General features: G+C 42.4%; 1 pseudogene; it reads right to left on the bottom strand.

Moving 5' to 3' along the window:
* Positions 1-2,051: 2,051 nt before the first annotated feature.
* On the bottom strand, positions 2,052-2,663 carry LOC101711595 (chromobox protein homolog 3 pseudogene; annotated as a pseudogene).
* Positions 2,664-20,847: the final 18,184 nt, after the last annotated feature.

Here is a 20,847-nt window from a genome sequence, read left to right as displayed (position 1 = left end):
AACATCACTGGTCATTCGAGAGATGCAAATGAAAACAACACTGAGATTTCACCTCACTCCAGAAAGAATGGCTACTACCAAGAAATCATCCAATAACCAATGCTGGTGGGGCTGTGTGGAAAGAGGAACCCTGCTCCACTGCTGGTGGGGGTGTAGACTGGTGCAAGCACTGTGGAAATCAGTATGGAGATACCTCAAAAAGCTAGGACTGGAAGTCCCATTTGACCCAGCTATTCCACTACTGAGTATCTTCCCCAAAGAATTAAAAGAATCATACCACAGTGATATATGTGCACCCATGTTCATAGCAGCACAGTTTGTAATAGCTAAAACTTGGAAACAGCCCAAATGCCCATCAACTGGAGGCTGGATAAAGAAAATGTGGTTTTTTTATAAAATGGAGTACTACTCAGCCATAAAAAATGAGAAATTAGAGACATTTATAGCTAAGTGGATGCACATTGAGGCAATACTCTTAAGTGAAATAAATAGGACACACATGTATAAATACCAACTAGTTTCTCTGCTGTGAGAAACTGAAAGTGTAAATAAGAACTAAATGTATAATAGGTAATGTGAAATAGGAAGAAAAGGAGCAAAGGGGAAGGAAGTGGGAGGGGTAGGGGAAAGGATAGAAGGGAATGGGATTAATATGAGAAAATGGAAAAATAGGAACAAAATCTTTGTAAATAGGGAGCACTGGAGGGGTTGAAGGGAGGGCTGGGCAAGGATGAAAAATAAGAACCAAGAGAGACTATGCAAAGGTGCAAATTTCCAATGATGAATGTCATTATGTTGTATACCTAAAATGTACCAATGATTAGAATGAATAATCGATAATGTAAAATAGGAAGAAAAGGTCCGAAGGGGTAGGGGTAGTGGGAGGGGCAGGAGAAAGAAAAGAAGGGAAAGGACAAATGATGAGAAATGGAAAAAATGGAAATAAAGTCTTTGTAAATAGGGAAGGGTGGAGGGGGTGAAGGGAGGGCTAGGAATGGGGAAAAAATAAGAACCAAGATGCATTATATAAAGGTACAGTTCCCAGTGAGAAATGTGATTGTGTTGCATACCTACAATGTACCAATAAAAGAATTTAATACAAAAAAAGAATAAAACTAATTTTGACATGCAGAGTAACATAGCTTTATTTTTTCCCCAAACAGTAGCCATGAATCCCCAAGCCATTTATTAAATTACCCAAATAGGTGCCTATTTATTTATTTACTGTTTTTTGGTTCTTGAGACAGGGTCTCACTGTGTAGTTCAGGCTGCCCTTGAGCTCACTTTGTAGCCCAGGCTGGTCTTGCCACCACGCCCAGCTAGGGCACCCTTTTAAAGAAAAAGAAGAGATTGGTGTTTCCTACACTTCCCTAATGACAAGGACCCCCTTAGGCAAGTAATAAAATTTAAATCCCAAGCCCCTCCCCAGGAGATTATGAGTAAATGGGCCCAGCATGGGGCCCGGGAAGTTATCTATTTTGAGCAAGCACCTCCCCTGCCCCCAGATGAGTTTTAGGATTTGGAAGTTTTAGGACTGGGGAATTAGCTCAGTGGTTTCGCTGCCTGCTGCATAAGAGCAAGGACCTGAGTTCGATCCCGCACCAAAAAAAACCCACCAACAACAAAAAACCATTTCAAGGATTTGGAAGTTTGGCAAACATGGAGTAGGCTCCACTGTGAAGATAAATTTACAGGACCATGCCACTAGAGACTGGATCCTGGCCTTTCTCCAGGGGCCTGAAAGTTTGCATTTGTCATAAATTCCTGGCACCAAGGCAGCCTAAAATTTTTTTTTTTTCTGATAAAGGAAGCAACTACAGAAAGCTTTTTATTTGTTCAAAGTAACTAGTGCTATTGATGCAAAACAAAACCCAACAACTTCCCCAAATACTTTCCAAACCAACATATTAAATTTGATTTTCATTAGAATGCTGTTTTTTTCACACTAGTGAATCAAACACTAAGACCCTTTATACACACACACACACACACACACACACATATACATATATACATATACATATATATATATGTATATGTGTATATATATAAATGATGTAAGTTACTGAGCTTCATCTTCTGGACAAGAATGCCAAGTTAGTCTCTCTTCATAAAAAGCAATTACAATCTGAGGACATTTCATATTTGCCTCTTTTGCCAACACCAAGTCAGCCTCATCTGAATCTTTCCTTTTCATGAGAAACATCAATTCTGCACTACTGTCTGTGGCACCAATTATTCGTTCAGGATCAAGACCTCTGGCAAATCCTCTAGGTTTGTCAGCAGCATCTCTTTTCTTTTTTGATTTGCTATCATCAGATTCACTGTCAGGTAAAGATTTTCTTTTCGTACCGTCTTTTTCTTTACCAGCTTTTTGAGAATTAAGAAATGTTTCAATTAATTCTGGACAATCTTAAATTTTCTTCAGGTTCCCATGTATTGTCAGCATCTGTAAATCCCTTCCACTTCAGAAAATACTCCACCTTCCCATTCACTACACGACGGTCCAGTACTTTTTCTACCATAAATTCTTCAGGTTCTGCTTCCTCAACTTTTTTTACTTTTTCCATTTTCTTTCTTTCCCAGTTTTTGCAATATAGTTTTATTGGAGGCCATTTTTTATTGCAGACTTGCAGAGCTATTAGGTCCGCAGCGCGGTGCCAGGTGGTGGGGGGAGGGGGGAGGGACGGAGGGGTGCGGGGCGGGGCGAGGACGGTTTTTTTGGTACCAGGGATTGAATTTGGGACCTTGCACTTGCGAGTCAGGCGCCGGAACCACTGAGCTAAATCCCCGGCCCTGTCTAAATTTTTGTTACAGAGCTATCTACTACCAACACTTTCCATCCTCTACTTTTTCTCACTGTCTGACATAATATTTGCTTGTTTATTTATCGATAAAGATAGGAATTTTGTTTTGTTCACTGCCAGAGGACCATTAGGACCACAGGTGATATATAAGGTAATAAATAAGAAAAAGATGTTGAGTCAATTAATGCATCTTCAGTTGGGGGATCTCCTCTGAGATACTGACTGTCTCCCACTGCCTAGAAGATACTTCTATTATAAGCAGCTAAGTTAGACAGAAATTAATAGGCAGACAGGGCTAGGCCCTCGAGGGAGTCAGTGCCGAAGATGAGAACACATCACAACTGTGGCTGGAGGTACATCTGAAGAAGGCAAGACCTCAAGATTAAAGTTACAATGGCCAGATTTACATACTTCCCTAAAGTATAAATGAAAGGTTGCGATTATGCTGTAATTGGTACCACCCTTTTGGGAATTCCCATTGAAATAGACCATCCTCTCCCACCCACTAAGACTAAGACTAAAGACAAGACTAAGACTATAGATTATTGACCAAGGTTAAGGATGTCATCCACATGCCCTTGCTGCATGCCCTGCTTCACTATTGGATCAGTATTATTTAAGTGGCTATACTTGTAATCTTATTGGTTGTTTATACTTTGACCTATGTTGCAAATTTTGCCCTATAAAGCATTCTCAGAGAAGTGATCTCAGCGGCAACCTACTCTGGACACCTCCTGCCTATCAGGAGCTAGTCCTATTTTCCATTCCTAGTCCCCAGTTCCTAATTGTGTGCCTCATTCCTTTGGGCACCTGAGCACCCCTCTTGAGTGCTCTCTCTCTCTCTCTCTCTCTCTCTCTCGCTCTCTCTCTCTCTCTCTCTCTCTCTCTCCCCCTATCTTTCCCAGTCTCAACCTCTATTGTTCCTTAGAACTCATTCTTTGATTTCAGGGAACACAACTTGACACATCAGGTTGGGAGTTACCTTTCTCCTATATCAATGGGAACTTTAAACTTACACATATTCAAGATTGAGCTCATTATTGCTCACACCTCAGCCCAAACCCTGTCCTCTTCCAGTTCTCAAACGTCTTATCTGGAGGTTTTTGTTTTTTGATTTTTTTTTTTAATATAGGGTCTCACTGTGTAGTCCAGGCTGGCCTTGAACTAACTCACTGTGTAGCCCAGGCTGAGTACTGGGATTATGCACCACCAAAGGAGTTCCTATAAGAAGTTTCATATTGTCTTCTTGAGGGTTTAACTCTCATGACCTAATTACTTCCTGAAGGCCCCATCTCCTATAGTACCATCACAATGGGATTAGAGTTTGACCATATGAATTTTGGGCAAACACAAATGCTAAATCCATTGTAGTTAGTATGCTGGAAAATCTTTTTTTGTTGTTGTTTTTTGAGACAAGGTCTCGCTATGTAGTTATGTAGTTTAGGCTGTCCTTGAACTCACTAGTAGCTCAGGCTGGCCTTGAACTCGAGGTGATCCTCTTGCCTCAACCTCCTGGGTGCTAAGATTATAGGCATGCACCACCATACCTGGCAGTATGCTGGAAATTCTAAGAGAACAGGGAGACAGAGAAAAAGCAGCCCCTAATGTCTGGGAACAGATTTGACATCACAGGTTCAATGCCATTACAAATTCATGGAATGCTTACACTGAAACCATCTTCCTTTCCTTTCCTTTCATAGTACTAGGGATTGAACCCAGAGCCTTTGCACTGAGCTACATCCCCAGACCTTTTTAAATTTTGAGACAGAGTCTTACCAAGTTGCTAAATTGTGCAGGCTGGACTTGAATTTACAGTCCTCCTACTTTGGCCTCCCAGAGTGCTGGGATCGTTGATGCCTCTTGTGGTATCTGTTGGCAGGAGTGCACTTGCCATGGAAGTGATATGGGGCTAGGAGGTGGCAGCAGCAATTTCTCCCCAGCTAAGCTGGGAAACTCATTTTCCCCACCTGCTTCTGCCGGGTCACTAGTCACCAAAGACCTTTTCCTCAGAAGTGAGATCTCATACAACTACTATGGAAATCAGTATGGAGGTTCCTCAAAAAACAGAATAGAAATTCCATTTGACCCAGATATTCCCCTTCTAGGTATCTTCCCCAAAGAGTTAAAGACATCAAATTATAGTGATATATGCATATTCATATTTAGAGCAGTACAACTCATAAAAAGGTAAATCGTAGAAGTGGCCTATATGTCCATAACAGAAGAATGGATAAAGAAAATGTCATATTTATATATAATGGAGTACTAGTTTTCTACAAGAAAAGGATAAATTTGAGTCATTTGTAGGAAAATGGATGCACTTTAAGACCATAATACGTTAAGTAAAATAAATCAGACACACAAGCTTAAATATTGCATAGTTTCTCTCACACGAGAAACTCAAATTATAAATAAAAAACAAAATAAAATCTAATAGGAAACAGGAAGATAGATCTTTTGCAAATGGGAAGGAGATCTAGAGCTAGAATAAGTGGGACAGAGGAAGAAGTAAAAGTAATTAAGATGTGTTATGTACGTGTACCTACTCCCCAAGATGAAAGTAATCATTACGCACTGCAAACATGTACTAATAAAAACATTTTTAATTAAAAACATAGAAGTGGGACTTCTCCTGTCATAGGTTGGGGCCTCCAGAGAGCAGGGCCTGAGATGAAGTTAAGCAATCCATTTATTTATTATAGAGCGCTCTCATGAACACTAACTACAAAGGCAGTGAAGAAATTAGGGTTGGGTGGAGGAAGAGGTTAAGTTCCACTGCTCTCCCGATGAAGACCTCAGCAACGCCACAGAACTCTGACACCAGGATGACCCCCCCAAGCTGTCCCAAGTTGGGCCAGGCTTGATGCCCTCTCACCAGTCAACAGTGCCAGCCCCCCTCCCCCCCAGAAGTATGGTTTTGAGGAAGGCACATTTCTTCACTCAAGGGGTGAACAGCTGAGGGCCAACCCCCAATAGCTGCAGTAGAATAGGACCTTTATTCCAATGATGGCGCAGCACAACATCTACTGTGTAACCCCCAAAAGTTGTGGAGGTCCTGCTGAGGCTAAAACTCCAGCCAAAATGATTATTGTCCTTTCCCATCCACTTCCCACGGTTTATCAGTTCATATTTGCACATCTCCTTCTATTTCAGAATATGGCACATTTCTTCAATAGAAATTGAAATGCAAAAAGGAGAGGTGCTGTTTGGAAAAAATAAACCATGTGCCTGGAGAGGGGATAAAAATAAGGGGAAATTATCCAAGACAGGCCCTATTGTTATGCTCGGTTGGTTTACAATGGGGAGGACATTAGAACCACATGATGGAGGGATTGATCCACTTGGGATTATTGAGAATGGCTGGTAGGCGGGTGCCCTATTAGTTCTGGATCAGATTTAAAGGTCATGTCTAGCCCCTCTTTCAGCCACTGTATGCCTCTCTTAGACACACTGGAAAAACACTGGGGGAAAAAGCAAAGAACGTGTCCTTACACCTTCAATGGCCACATTCTCCCAGCTGGTTCTCAGAGTCCCACTGTTCTAACCACAGGGCCTCCATCCAGTACAAGCCCAGAGAGGAGAAAGAGAAAGAAAATATCTTCTTAAAATGAAGATAATATCCCCAGCCTTTGCTCACCCTAGAGGCTTACTTTGAAAATCACAATGATTTAACTTGTTAGCAGTTTTATTCACTTTTAAAAGATTAACCAGACTAATTATTCGTCAGATTTCACCATCTTTGTCAGCCTCAATAAGGAGCTTTTGTTACAAAGATTAATGTGTTTTAATTGTAGCTTCTCTAAGGGCAATAATTCGATCTCACAGTATTTGCTGAATCTATGGAAATCTTGGAAATGCTTTGACAACTGAGCTATTCTTGGGAGATAAAAGTAAAGGAATATATGTAACTAACAAAAAGTGTTTTATAGCATATCATTAATATGGATTTTCCCTCTCTGACAGAACCTGCTCTGCTTCTGTCCATGAAGCTGCTCGCTGTGCTGTCAATTCTCCATGCAGAAACAGCAGGAAGGAGAGATCAATTCATACAGGTGACTGGGATTTCTCCGGTTGGTGTCCGCAAATTGTGCCAGTCACAGCAAGTATACATGGTCACAGGGAAAATAAATGAGCCAGTGTCCATAAGTAATCATTCAATTAAGAGACTGGATCTTACCTTGTCTATTCTATTTTCTACATAATACTGCATCTTTATTCATTTAACTGATGGCTGCTGTCCAAGTGTCTCAGTCACTTTCCTCTTTACTGGCACAAAATATCCAGCACCCACAACTTAAAGGAGGAGAGGTTTATTTTGGTTCATGTTTTCAGTCTATAGTCAGGAATGTAGAGTGGAAGGGTCTGGCGGAGGAAAGCTGCTCATGTCATGGCAGCCAGGAAACAGAGAGTGAAGGGAGGATCCAGGGAGGGAGACCCACCCTCCCAGGTCATTCCCGCCGTGACCCGCCTCTTTCCACCAGGCCCCCCCACCTCTTAAAGTTACATTTAGCTATCGAGTCCCCATGATCCGATCACCCTTCAAAAGTTCCACCTTTGAGCACAGGACGTTGTTTTGGGGGAGGACAACCAGATATAACACCAAGTTAAGCATTTTTACATCGAAAAGGTGTAAGACAGATAAATGATATGTAGCCAATATTAGTTTCAATTTAAAATCCGTTTTTCTATTATTATTTAAAACACAGTATTTCTAGGAGATTTGAAGTGAGACAGACCTAGAGTCAACACATGGCTTTATCATTTATTAGCTGTGAGATCTTGCAGGAAATCAGCAGTATGTTGCCTCCCTGAGCCTCATTTCCTCATCTGTAAAATAAGTATAAGAAAACCCACCTCATAGGATTAAAATGAGCTATTGCATATTATACGGCCTGGACTATGGTAAGCACAATTTATATTTTGGAAAAGTTATGGGCCTTCATAGTCTGAGCAAGTCACATGTACATGCACATTGCTGATACTCACAATGACCCTCAGACTAAGCCCCTAGGGTGCTGCTTTGTTTGTTTTCAGACAAAAAAACTGGGCACAGAGAGGTGTGGTTACCTTGATAAATATGTCCTATGTGTTCATGAACTACTCAGTCAAGCCCAGAGCATCCTCTACAACCCACAGATGTTTATTTCCCTTCTATTTTTTTTCCTACAATAACCTTATAGGACCAAGAGCTCTGCACGAGTGGAGTGATTGACAGACATTAGCCCTTTTGTTGAGATAGATACATCTGGAATAGCTAGCAGAGCCAAGAACAGCCTCATTTAATTCATACAGCAGACCTAGGAGGTAAATTATCACTATTGCCCCATTGTACAACTGAAGATGCTGAACTTTACAGATATTAAATAACTTGCTTTGACAAATTCAAGCTCACATCTGTCTGATTCTAGCATATGTGTTTTAACCACATATTATTCAGTTTCCTGCCAGTCTCAATTAACACAATTTTATTTATTTATTTATTTTTGTTTTTTTGAGACAAGGCCTCACTATGAAGTTCAGGCAGGGTTTGAACTCACTATATAGCCCAGGCTGGTCCTGAACTCATGGTGATCCTTCTGCCTCAGCCTCTCTATTGCTGGGATTACAGACATGTACCACCATGCCTGGCTTCCAAAATGCTGTTTTAAAATGAGTGTTTTTAGTAAGACCTCTCAGTGCTGTGTATTAAGCAATGCTTATGTTTCAATATATGGTCTTCATGGTTCAGGTACCATGACTCAAAAAGTTTTCTAACTTCTAAGCCAAGAATTTGAGGCCCTGTTGTACCTTCACTAGGACAGGACACTGATTGCAATAAACAGTTTCTACATCAAACATTAGAAAGTAAACTCTTGTCTGGATATTCATAATACACATTTACATAGTGAAGACTCAGAGAAACACTATAGTTCCAACAAATTGTGTTAAAACCTGATTCTCCAACTTTTTTTTTTAACCAAAGAACCTTTTTTTTAGTAATAATCATTAAGAATTTACAGTAGCCAGGCATGGAGGCATATGATCCCAGGAGGATCACAAATCTAAGTCTGAGTTATTTAGTAAGACCCTCTCTCAAAAGAAAAAATAAAATAAAAAGGGCTGGTGGTGCAGCTCAGTGAGAAAGCCCTTGGTTCAATCTTTGGTACTGACAAAAAAGAAAAAGGAAAGAAAGAAAGAGAGAAAGAAAGAAAGAAAGAGAAGAGAAGAAAAGAAGGAAGGAAGGAAGGAAAGAAAGAAAGAAAGAGAAAAGAAGGATCATGAGAGAGAGAAAGAAGGAAAAGAAAAAGAGCCTATGGGAGCACATTTAGTTTCATTAAATAATAATCATGGCTAAAGTATATCCCAGTCATTTCACATGGATTAACTAGGTTATACTAATCTTATGAGACAGCCCCCCCCCCGCCCCGGTTCCAGGGATTGAACTCAGAACCTTGCGCTTGCCAGGCAGGCATAGCGCCACTGAGCCCATGAAGCAGCCTTTTGTAAAACAATCCCATGCAGTAGATATTTTTATTGGACAACTTTCCCCAAATCACAAACTACTGTAAGAAGTGGCAGAGGCAGGAAAGGAGGTTGTCTCTGCCCAGCCCCTTTGTTCTCTTAGCTTCCAGGGAAGAGCTGATTCAGTACATCATACTCAAATGTATAGCATACTTTTCCTTAATTCAAGTCTAGGACAAATGTGCAACACCAAATTATCATTTGAATACATTGACTCAATCAAGGGAGAAAAACCTAGCAGAACTACTTATCTGAATCAGACATATTCAAAACAATCACATTTTTCTATATGCTCTTAATATTTTAAAGCTGGGATCTGGCACCATGCCCTGAGACTTCCCAGTCTCTAGAACCATAAGCTAAAATAAATCTCCATTCTTTGTAGATTACTCATTTTCAAGTGTCCTGTTAGAGCGAAGGAAGACAGACACAGACATAATAACAACCTCTTTCCACCATATATCTCTTCCTAGGTAATAACCACTTCCGTGTTCCTTCAGTTTATGTGCATCAGGATTAGACAGATAAGAATTCTCACTGAGAAACAATCAGGTCATCAACCATTTGACATAGGAAAGATGTTATTTTATCCAGTGAAGCAAAAGCTGTGAGAATTGTCTTTTGTCTTCATTCCTTTTCCTTTCCTCCTTTTTCTTTTATTTAGTTTTAGGTACAGCAGCGATTTGTGGGATGACAAATTTTAGACTTATTCATTTAACAGAAGATAATCCAGCCTAGAAGAACTACGAGAAAAAGCAATGGCCCAAAACGTAAAGAAAGCCCCAGGTAGCTTTCAATTTCTACTAGTCCTGCTTTTTCTTTTGATCCTCTTTCCCCATAGAGTAGCTCTTTTTTTTTTTTCTTAAAGCATACTTTACTAACTTGTTACATTAACAAATTTGCACTGGTTTCTTTATCCTTGTCATCTAAAGACTACCATGTCAGTGGATGGTGAACTTTTCCTTCATGCCAGGCCTGCTGCTCTGTCTAATGTCACAAATGTCTGCTCAAATTAACTCCCAGAGACTGGAGAAGGTTCTGCATGGGGCCTTTCCAGCAAGTTGATTTGACAGAATGAGTCCCCATGCTAGCTCATGGCACTTATCAGTTAGTTAGCTTTCCTTGGGGATGAGAATTTAGAGTGCACCATATTCAGTTTCCAAATCAACTGTGGTCCCCTAAGGAAGCCAAGTGTTGCATTATTAAAACAGATGCCTTCCACCACAGCACCATACTTAAACATTCATCCGCATTAAAAAAAAAAAAAAAAAAAAAGTAGAAAGGTTGGGGAGAGACAACAGTGTCCCAAATCCTCCACTGTGTCAGCACGTCCCCCCAGCCTCCATGGCTCTCTCGCTGAAGAGCCCTGTAACTTGGTTAAGTATGAACACTTGTTGTTTCGTGAACCTTACCTTTATTCAGAAAGAGATGCTTCTGCGTGTCTTTAGACGGCTATGAAACAGTCTCCTAAATTGTAAGATCCTGAGGTTGAAGTCTTTATATTCGCTGACCTCTCCTTTTCACTGAGCTTCTCCTGCAAAGTTAAAGCCAAAAATTCCACTGCAAGAGATGACAACAGTTTTGATTTACCTGTTACTCTTCTATGAGTTCAAAAAGAAATGAAAGCATCAATTCTCCAGTGCAAATTGTTAGATCTGAAACTCGCACTTGAACAAATATAACTTCAGACATTTATAATTTAAAAAAAAAATATGTGTCCATTTTATCTTCCCAAAAGAGAAATTGGCCAGATTGCTGAAGAAAAGGATGGATCCTTTTTAAAGCTGCATGTTGATATAAATATGAAAATGGATTAAACTCTGTTTCCAATTTCCAAACATGTGTACTTCAATGAATATTAAATGGCAGGCTCCTATCACCATCATGACTTATTTACTCACCAGAGTTTTTATCAAAAAGGGCCTGGAGTTGCCTGGGGAGTGTGAAAGTCTCCTGTAATTGAGTTTAGAGTGGTAAATCAACTAAACAGGCCACGGCCCCAGAGACACCCCCGAAACCCACCTGTCAGCTGGTGTTAGATCACAGCTCAAACAAGGCATGGCTGCCCATTCCTGCTAAACACTGCTGTGGCCTGAAACAAAAAAAAGAGATGTTGTTCCCCAGGGGATGAGGGAGGGCCGGGGGCAAATCATGGGGGTTGGGAGGGCAGGTGAAAACCTCTCCTGTAACAGCTGCCCCATGTCAGCTGGAATCATCATCTGAAATGCAGCGTGGGAGGGGACTGGGCCGGGGCCTCTGCTGCTAAGGTGTCATTTCTTTATTTCAGCATCCATTCTGTAGGCGCGTAATGGAGTGAACAAGCAGCTTTTCATCATGGTTGAAACAAAGAAATCAAAGCCCAGAATTTCATCAAGGATAAAAATACAATGACCTTAAGACTGCTGCAGACAAGTCTACCTTTGGAGGAGGAGGGAAGCTTCTGACTAAGGCAGGCTGGACCAGCCTGGGTTCATTTTAAGTCAAAGAACTGTGAGGCCTAAATAACTCCATTTTAAAATTTGACTCCATATTAGAATAAGGCAGTAAAGTGGCCTAGACATAAATTCCACTTCACTGAAGTCAACTATTCCCCTAGTTTCCTTTGTGCCCATAAAGTAATGATATACAGTTCCTGACTCAATCCTCTGTTTGTCCCGGGCCCATTATCTATAGAACATTCCGTCAATGTGCTGACTCTTCCTTTTTCGTGTCTGCTGACCATCAGTACCGTGACAATCAACCACTAACCTTTGTTCCTTCTTCCCGTAAAATCGCCATGTCATTGCCCCTCGAACCCCCCCCCCCCCCAGGTCATTCGCGGTCTTGGCCCGATGGGCCTGGCCAATCAAAAGTGTACATCTCATACTTGCTAAATGTCAACCAATCATGTAACTGCTAAGTGGAAACTCCCCAAACCTTGCTGTAACCACAATAAAAACCCTGCTAATTTGAAATTCGGGGCTCTCAATCCTGACCTGCTGCATTGGTGACGGTTGAGAGTCCCTGCTCGAGCTTGAATAAATGACCCTCGTGTGTTTGCATCGGAATCGGCTCCTAAGATAAACAAGACATAATTATTGCCTGGAAGCAACTTAAAATGTCCTTTAGAAAACTTATAGATGAATCACTTTGACAGTACAGTGTCAAAGCCTGTGAAAACAAAAACAGGAGATTAAAGTAATTTAGGTTTCATGGAGGAAGTGACATTTAAGCTCAGTTTTCAAAGTGATGGGATTTAGCCAGGCAAAGGAGCAGGGTAGACTGGGAATGGGGATGGTGGTAGTAATGAGAAACTCTTGCTCTGTGTGACACATGCACTACCAAAAGGAAGTGTGGAGTATGGAGCCCTCACAGGGCTCCCAGAGGCTTGGATAGCAGCGCCATAGGTGATGAGTTTGCTTAGAGCCCAAGGTAGATGGGCCTCAAGAGGTAGAAAAGTTACCACACGGTCAGAGGGGTTTATTCTGAAAACCACAAGGGGCAGTGGAAAGACTTTAAGAAAGGGGGGAATGTGATCATATTTGCTATTTAGAAAGACCGGTCTACCTGCTGTGTATAGCACAGGAAATGGCAGGAGGGAGACAGTTGCAGGAGTCTGAGAGAGAAAGTGATGGCCCAAATCGAGGAAGGTACAGTACAGGTGGAAAAGAGGGGACAGATTGAGAAATAGTGCAGAAAGGAATCAGCGGGACTTGCAAGGCAATTGGAAATGGGAAAAGGGGGAGGAGTCCAGCCAATAAAATACATGCAATATTTGGGACATGCAGATAGTAAAATATTACTCCTTGTTTATCTGAAATGCAAATGTAACCGGAAATCCTGTATTTAATCTAACAACCTTACTTGGGTGGATCATTTGTCAAGCTGGGGACGAGGAAGCACAGCTGTGGGAGAGGAAGCTAAGATGATTTTACTTTGGTTTACACTGACTTTGAGGTGTCTGGGGGATATAGCAGGTTTCTGATTATCCCCCAATACCTTTCTGCCTTGTTCCTTGAGGACAGTTTTAGCTGGTATTTTGTCCCAGGAATGGGAAAGTGATTAATTCAGCTTTCCTAGAGGGAATGAGAAGAATTAAGAACAAGAAAGATAAACGTTATCTTTTTTTTTCTTTTGGCACTTGTTTTTGAGACTGAACCTTAAACTTTATCCTCAAGTCAACAGGGATGTCTCAGGAATGTCAGAAAGATGTCTGAGAGTTTTGTTTTCTCTTCTAAAGTTCTTCCTTCTATATAGCCATGTATTAATATTCTGTGTCACTAAATTCATTTGTTTCACTTGGATTTAATCTCAGCGCTCTCTGGGAAATGGGTGTGTTCCCATGCCCTGTGGGTGTCAGGACCTTTACACATGTCCTGGTGGCTGTGCTAGGATCTGTGCCACAGTCACTTTATATGTGTGTGATTTCACTTATGTGCCTCTGTGCAGGTCAGCACACATATGTATTTGTTCCTTTGTTTCCTGGCCTGTTGATGTGTGACCTGAAGGTATCTTTGTTTGTGTGCCTGAGGGAGGTACTCATTTTTTTTGTCTTAGTTAATGAACAGTTCCCAGCACTACCACATAGAAGTCTCCTGGATCATTTTGGAGACTGTAGAGAGTATTTTTAAAAGATTATTTCAATTGTCTTTTTAAATCCAAAATGTTTGGAGAGAGAGAATCTTGCAAACTTCCCTAGAGGCATTCCCAGCATCTTCTTTTTTTTTTTTTTGGTACCGGAGATTGAACTCAGGACCTTGCGCTTGCGAGGCAGGTGGTGGAACCACTGAGCTAAATCCCTGGCTCCAGCTTCTTTTGTATAAGTCCATAAATTCTCCACAGACACCAAAACATAGCCCAAAACCCGGGTATGGTGGTGCATGCCTGTAATCTGAGCACATGGGAGGCTGAGACAGGAGGCTACAAAACAAGTTCAAGGCCATCCTGGACAACCAGCAAGACTAGCTCAAGAAAACTAAAACACCAAGCAAAACACTGTTTACATAATAAGATATGAACTGTGATCTATACAAAGGTCAAATGTGCCACTGTGTGTGCGTGTGTGTGTTTATTGTGGAAGTTCCTAAGCATACTTAAAATTAGAATAAAAATAATCTCCATGTATCCACCAAAGTTATAATCTTGTTTCTTCTATGCCTGCTGGGACTGAACCCAGGGTCTTGAGTATGCTAAGTGAGCACTGTACCTCTCAACAATACCCCCAGCCCTTCACAGCAGTTTTTATCTCTTACTAATAAGTCTTTTTACATTCTACAATGCCAGTATTTACCTAACAAAATCAAGAAGTCTTCGTTTTCATCCAAACCCAATCCACATTCAAATAATGGATTACTTCAGATTTTCTCAAAGAGATCACCTTTTGCAGTTTAAAAAAAAAAATCCATATATCACATTTAGTCTCTTTAGTTTCTTATTCTAAAGCCATCCATTCTTGCCAGGTGTGGTGGTGCACACCTGTAATTTCAGCACTCAGGAGGCTGAGGCAGGAGCATTGCTGCAAATTGGAGGCCAGCTTGGGCTATGTAGTGAGTTCAAGGCCAGCCTGGACTATCTAGAGGGAACGTGTCTCAAAAAAAAAAAAAAAAGCAATCCATGCTTGCCATTGATTTTAGGAGGAGCCAAATAATTTATTTAATCTGCCTCATTGTTTACTCCTAGAGTTTGTTGGCATGTTCCTCTATTCCCCATATTCCCTGTAAACTGGTAGCTATATCCAGATCATTGGTTAGATTCACCAATATTTTTTGGCACCAATGTTTCCTAGGGTGATGTTACTATAAGGCATATAATATCTAGTTGTTTCACTATGAATAATGTTAAACCTGACAGTGGGTTTGTCAACCCATAAAGTTCCCCACTAATCTTTTACCAGATGATGTTAGCAGCCATTAATAATTATTACCTAGGTCTACTATTTCGTTTGGATTATTTCAAAAGTTCTACTCCTTCTGCACTCACTAGCTGGGATTCTCCAGCTCCAGAAGGTGGCTGATGGGGAATAGTGGAGTTCCAGGTGCTGAAGGCCAGGAGAGAGTTTTGTTTTCCTGGCCTCCTTTCACGTTAAAATTGATTAACCCACCCCCAAAGTGGTCAGGACTAACTTCCAGGCTCTCACCCACCCAACTGACCCTTTCTTTGGGTTCTGATAATGTTGAAGCTGGCAGTTGTGCTGGAAGAGGAGTCTACCTTTGTCTCCAGAAATATAGGGGCTCCAGCAGTAGGAACCCCAGCCGACTCCCAGGAGGGGTCCTTCCAGGACATGGGAGACTCAAGCCTGTTAGGAAACTGAGGTGTGATGTTCAGGGCTGGGCCCTGCTGGGTTGGGGAGCTGTCTTTGGTCTCCCTCAACCGCACCCAGACTGTCTGATTCTCTGACTTTCCTGCTCTTCACCAGGGAAGCAGCAGCTATTCAACCCTGTACCCCAGGGACTGAATGTCTCCATCTCTGCCCCTTGACTTTCTGGTGCCTCCCCTTGGACAAAATACCTGACACCTTCAACTTAAAGGAGAAAGAGGTTATTTGGCTTATGGTTTTCAGAGGAATCACTTCCTGGTTGGCTGGCTCCAAGGCAGAAATGGTGGGGCAGAAGGGCCTAGTGGAGAAAACCTGCTCATCAGGAAGCAGAGAGAGAGAAGGGAGGATCCCAGGACAAGAATACACCCTTGCAGTTCACATCCCCAGTGACCTGCAGCCTAAAAGCATATCCAGCTGTAGGATTAATCCACTGGTGAGTATAGAGTACCCATGACCTAATCACCTTCTGAGCGCCTCACCTCTGAACACACAAGACATCTGGGAATCATTTTAGATCTAAATCGTAACACTACCTATAGGTACACTGCTTTGAGGAACAAGGACAGAGCTGACCTTTTGCCTAAGGTCCCTCTTAGTCCTTCCCTAGATCTGAAGTCTGCTGAAAAAGCCCCGTGACAAGCCATCCTGCAGGCAGCGCTCAGTTCCTGTCTTACTGCTCAGCTGGCGGGTCCAGGTCTTGAGAGGGCACTGCACTGTCCCCACTCTGATCAGATAGGTGTTCTTTCTCACTCAAGATGGGCCTGCTCAGAAAAGGCAGCACCATTACTCACTTCTAAGAGGGAGACATATTTGAATTCAGTATAAAAAGACCGTTAATCTCTCTTAAGACATTAATTTAAGGGCCGGGGATTTAGCTCAGTGGTTCTGCCACCTGCCTCAAAAGCGAAAGGTCCCAAGTTTGATCACCCAGTACCAAAAAAAAAAAAAACAAAACACCAAAGAAGACAGGAAAACAATACATACATGTTATCAGTGTAAGTGATACTTGTGTAAGGAACATGCTGTTTTCATGTGTGAAAACTGCCTTAGGTATAATAATTGAAGTAAAGATTATTTTTTTTAAAAAAGACATTAATTTAAAATATATACCTGCGCACAGGTGCGGTACACATCCTTCAAAATAATCACCTGCCTTTGGATAGTTACAAGCCACAGAAGAAAATCTGCGACTATTTCTGGATTATTTCTTTGTATGCCTACCAATCACCATTTGGCTTGGAATGACTTTTAGCTGTTTCTAAAAGTCAAATCTATCCTGAAAGTAAGGTGGTTTGCCCTTGGGGGGTGGGCAGCCAAAGAACATGCTGTGTTGAGGGTGAGGAAAGCTTGCCGGGCCCTGCGTGGCCCAGACTTGGACACTAGATGGCAGACTTACCTTCCCGATGACGGTGACGGTGCCTGCCATGGTACTTGGAAGAGGATGGCCCTGGCAGTCTGGCCTGGGCTTCTAGATCCCCACACTCCAGAGCAGGTCCCAAGGGGAATCCAGTGTGTGACTGAGACTCAGTGGCAGGCCTCTAGAGGTGTCAGCTTTGGGAACACTTGCTGGTTTTTTGCAGCTGCTGTAAGATCAGGGTGAGGGCCCCAGCAGCCTAAACTGCCTGGCTTGTGGCTATGGTGACCACTGGACTTCAGGCCACATCCACTTCCCATTTGCAGGTCTTCAGTGTGGGCCTTAGCAATGTCTCCAGCCTTCCTTGGGCTGGCTCCAGCTGCAAAGCTTTGAGGACGCCCAATCTGGGCAGGTTATGCACTCCTGTCAAACAGAGGGCCCTGGCCTGAGGATGGGGATTCTGAGTGGCTGAGAGGTAATGTACAAGCCTGGGCTCTGCAATTCTGTGACTGGTCACCCTGGTCTTTTGTCTGCTCCTGCCCTCTACCCGTCCGATCCAGGTGTTAGAGAGCCGTATGTGTGAGTTCTCCTTGGGAAACCTTCACTGTTTTGCTTCTGGTTCCTATCGGCACATGGTGAGGGTTCAGTCAATGTTTGCTAAATGACTGAGTGATCAACTGAATTAATGTTGAGACCAAAAATTTCTTTGATTTAGTCTCCTAATTCCAGAAAGGGTTCTGACTGGATAGAAATGTATCATATATATATTTGATGCTTGCTTTCATCTTTATTTTTTATTTTTTATTTTATTTATTTTTTTATTTTTTGTATTAAATTCTTTTATTGGTACATTGTAGGTATACAACATAATTACATTTCTCATTGGGAATTGTACCTTTATATAATGCATCTTGGTTCTTATTTTTTCCCCATTCCTAGCCCTCCCTTCACGCCCTCCACCCTTCCCTATGTACAAAGACTTTATTTCCATTTTTTCCATTTCTCATCATTTTTTTCCTTTCCCTTCTTTCCTTTCCCCTGTGCCTCCCACTACCCCTACCCCTTTGGACCTTTTCTTCCTATTTTACATTTTTGATTATTCATTCTAATCATTGGTACATTTTAGGTATACAATATAATGACATTCATCATTGGAAATTTGCACCTTTACATAGTCTCTCTTGGTTCTTGTTTTTCACCTTTGCCCAGCCCTCCCTTCAACCCCTCCAGCCCTCCCTATTTACAAAGATTTTGTTCCTATTTTTCCATTTTCTCATATTAATCCCATTCCCTTCTATCCTTTCCCTTAGCCCTCCCACTTCCTCCCCCTTTGCCCCTTTTCTTCCTATTTCACATTACCTATTATACATTTAGTCCTTATTTACACTTTCAGTTTCTCACACCAGAGAAACTATTCGGTATTTACACATCTGTGTCCTATTTATTTCACTTAAGAGTATTGCCTCAATGTGCATCCACTTAGCTATAAATGTCTCTAATTTCTCATTTTTTATGGCTGAGTGGTACTCCATTTTATAAAAAAACCACATTTTCTTTATCCAGTCTCCAGTTGATGGGCATGTGGGCTGTTTCCAAGTTTTAGCTATTACAAACTGCCCTGCTATGAACACGGGTGCACATATATCACTGTGGTCTTGCTTTCATCTTTACTCTTCTTTCCACCCCAATGGTGATTCCACCCCAGGATCTCAATTTGGGGGTGCCTGAAACCCTCCTTGCACACAGGCGAATACCTGAACATTGCAATGTGAGACAGATGTCTTTTGATCTGACTTCAATAATTTATGTCAATAGTGGGAATGAGAACCTGGGTGTGGTGGCTCAAGCAAGTAATCCCAGCATTCTAGGAGACGGGGACCAAAGGATTACGTTTGAGGCCAGCCTGGGCAATTTAACAAGGCCCTATCTTAAAAAAAAGAAGCGGGCTAGGGATGTAACTCAGCAGTGTAGTGCCTACCTGGCAAGCGCAAGGCCCTGAGATTGATTCCCGGTACCTAAATAAATAAAGGACAGAAAGGAAAAAGAATAACAAAACTGGCTGGGGATATATATAGCTCAGTGTGAAGGCCCCAGGCTCAATCTCTAGTTGTCCCCACCTCCCAAAAAAGGTGGGATTGGGGAATGATATTGATATAGGCTGAATTGTTTCCCCTCAAAGTTTCATACTGAGAAATTTGTTGGAGCACTTCCAGTAATTCAGAATGTGACTGCATTTGAAGGTGGAACATTTGGTGAAAGAGAGGCCATTAGTGTGAGCTCTAATCCAGTCTGACAGGTATTTTTACAGGAAGAGGCAATTTGGACACACAAAAAGATACCAGGCATGCACACACAGAGCATGGGAGGACACCTTGAGAAGGCCACCATCTGCAAGCCAAGGAGTGAGATCTTAGAAGAAACCAAACCTGCTGACACCTTGATCTTAGATTTCTAGTCTCTGCAACTGTGAGGAGATAAATTTCTTCTGCTTAAGCCACCCAGTTGGGGGCTGTTTGTTGTTGTTTTTGAGACAGAGTCTTGATATGTAGCCCAGGCTGCCCTTGAACGGTTGGTGATCCTCCTGCCTCAGACTCCTAAGTGCTGGGATTACAGGTATAATTAGGCCTGACACTCAGTCTGTGGTGTTTTGTTATGGCAGCCCTAGCAGAGTAATATAAATATGATATGTGATGTGATAGGATCATAGTATAACAGACATAATCTGACCCAGGGTGTTTTGCCCTTTTGTCAGTATGTCCAGCACATACCGAGGTGATGGTGATGGAGATTCCATCCCTACTGTTAGCCCCTGCTGCTGCCAGGTAGCCAGGAGGAGCAGGAGAAAGAAAAGCCTCACAGAGGAGGGATATTCACAGCTTAATTTCCCTTTTAGGAAAACAGACTCCAATGTGACGAAGAATAGGTTGATACATCCCCCAGGAGATGGGGTTAAAGCACTACAAAGCCAAGGTCTCCAAAGAAGGCGGTAGGGCCTCTTCCTCCCAAAGGTCAAATAGCAAGATAAGTCAGGTTTGTCAGAGAGAAAGCAGCAAAAGAGGCTGCCTGTTGGAGACTAGATTAGGCAAAGGAAGACTATAAAGGCTCTCCTTTAGGATTACAGTGGGACAGAAGGCAAGCAGGCATGGGGCTGGCTGAGGAGGCAGCAGAGAAGCTGAAACTTGTCACCTCCAGCCAGACTACTGAGGGAGAGGCTGTGATCAACAGGTCTCTCTTTCCCGGGTAGGAAGTAGTCCTCGAGACCTGACTAAAAGTTTTTGCTTTTTATTAGGTGGACATGCTGGATCCCACTGGGGGTGGAGGGACCAAGATGCAGTAAGGAAACTAAAGCAGACTCAGCCTTCCTGGGCATTTCTGGGGCACAGCCAGGCCCTCTTCTTCTGTACTTACACTGCTATGAACCTGACTCCTTCCACAAATGCCATTGTAAGGAGATGCTGCCTGGGAGAAGAGAGGATTCCCCCAGGAGGAGCACAGGTAGAAGGGAGAACATCGTCCCTAAAGAATGAATCCCACTTCGGCGCTGAAGGGAACTGAGGAAAAGAGGCTACCAGTTAGGGTCCTTCCTCTGTCTATCCATGCCCCCAGTTTCCAGCTTAGCCTGGCTCAGATGAGAGAACGAGGAATAGGCCCTAGTCCTGCCCCTCTTGGTGTCTCTTGGTCCCGGGCTCAGAGGATTCCTCCTCCCCCCACCCCAGTGTTTCCCCACCATCTCACCACATTCCTCACCAAGGTAGAGGCGGAAGGGCTCCTGGTCTTGGGCTCCAGCCATGTGTCCGTGTGCGAGCATCGGAGCTGGGAGGTTGCCCTTTAGTATTGGTAAGAAAGGAGACCAAATCATGGAACGCATGGAGATTGTCAAATTAACACCA

Source organism: Heterocephalus glaber, unplaced genomic scaffold (assembly GCF_053883595.1).
Source record: "Heterocephalus glaber isolate CG9 unplaced genomic scaffold, H.glaber_assembly_v1.0 deba00001457, whole genome shotgun sequence".
In the NCBI taxonomy this organism is placed as follows: Eukaryota; Metazoa; Chordata; class Mammalia; order Rodentia; family Bathyergidae; genus Heterocephalus; species Heterocephalus glaber.
The sequence above is the reverse complement of the archived record's forward strand: the minus strand, read 5'-3'. Positions and strand labels throughout refer to the sequence as shown.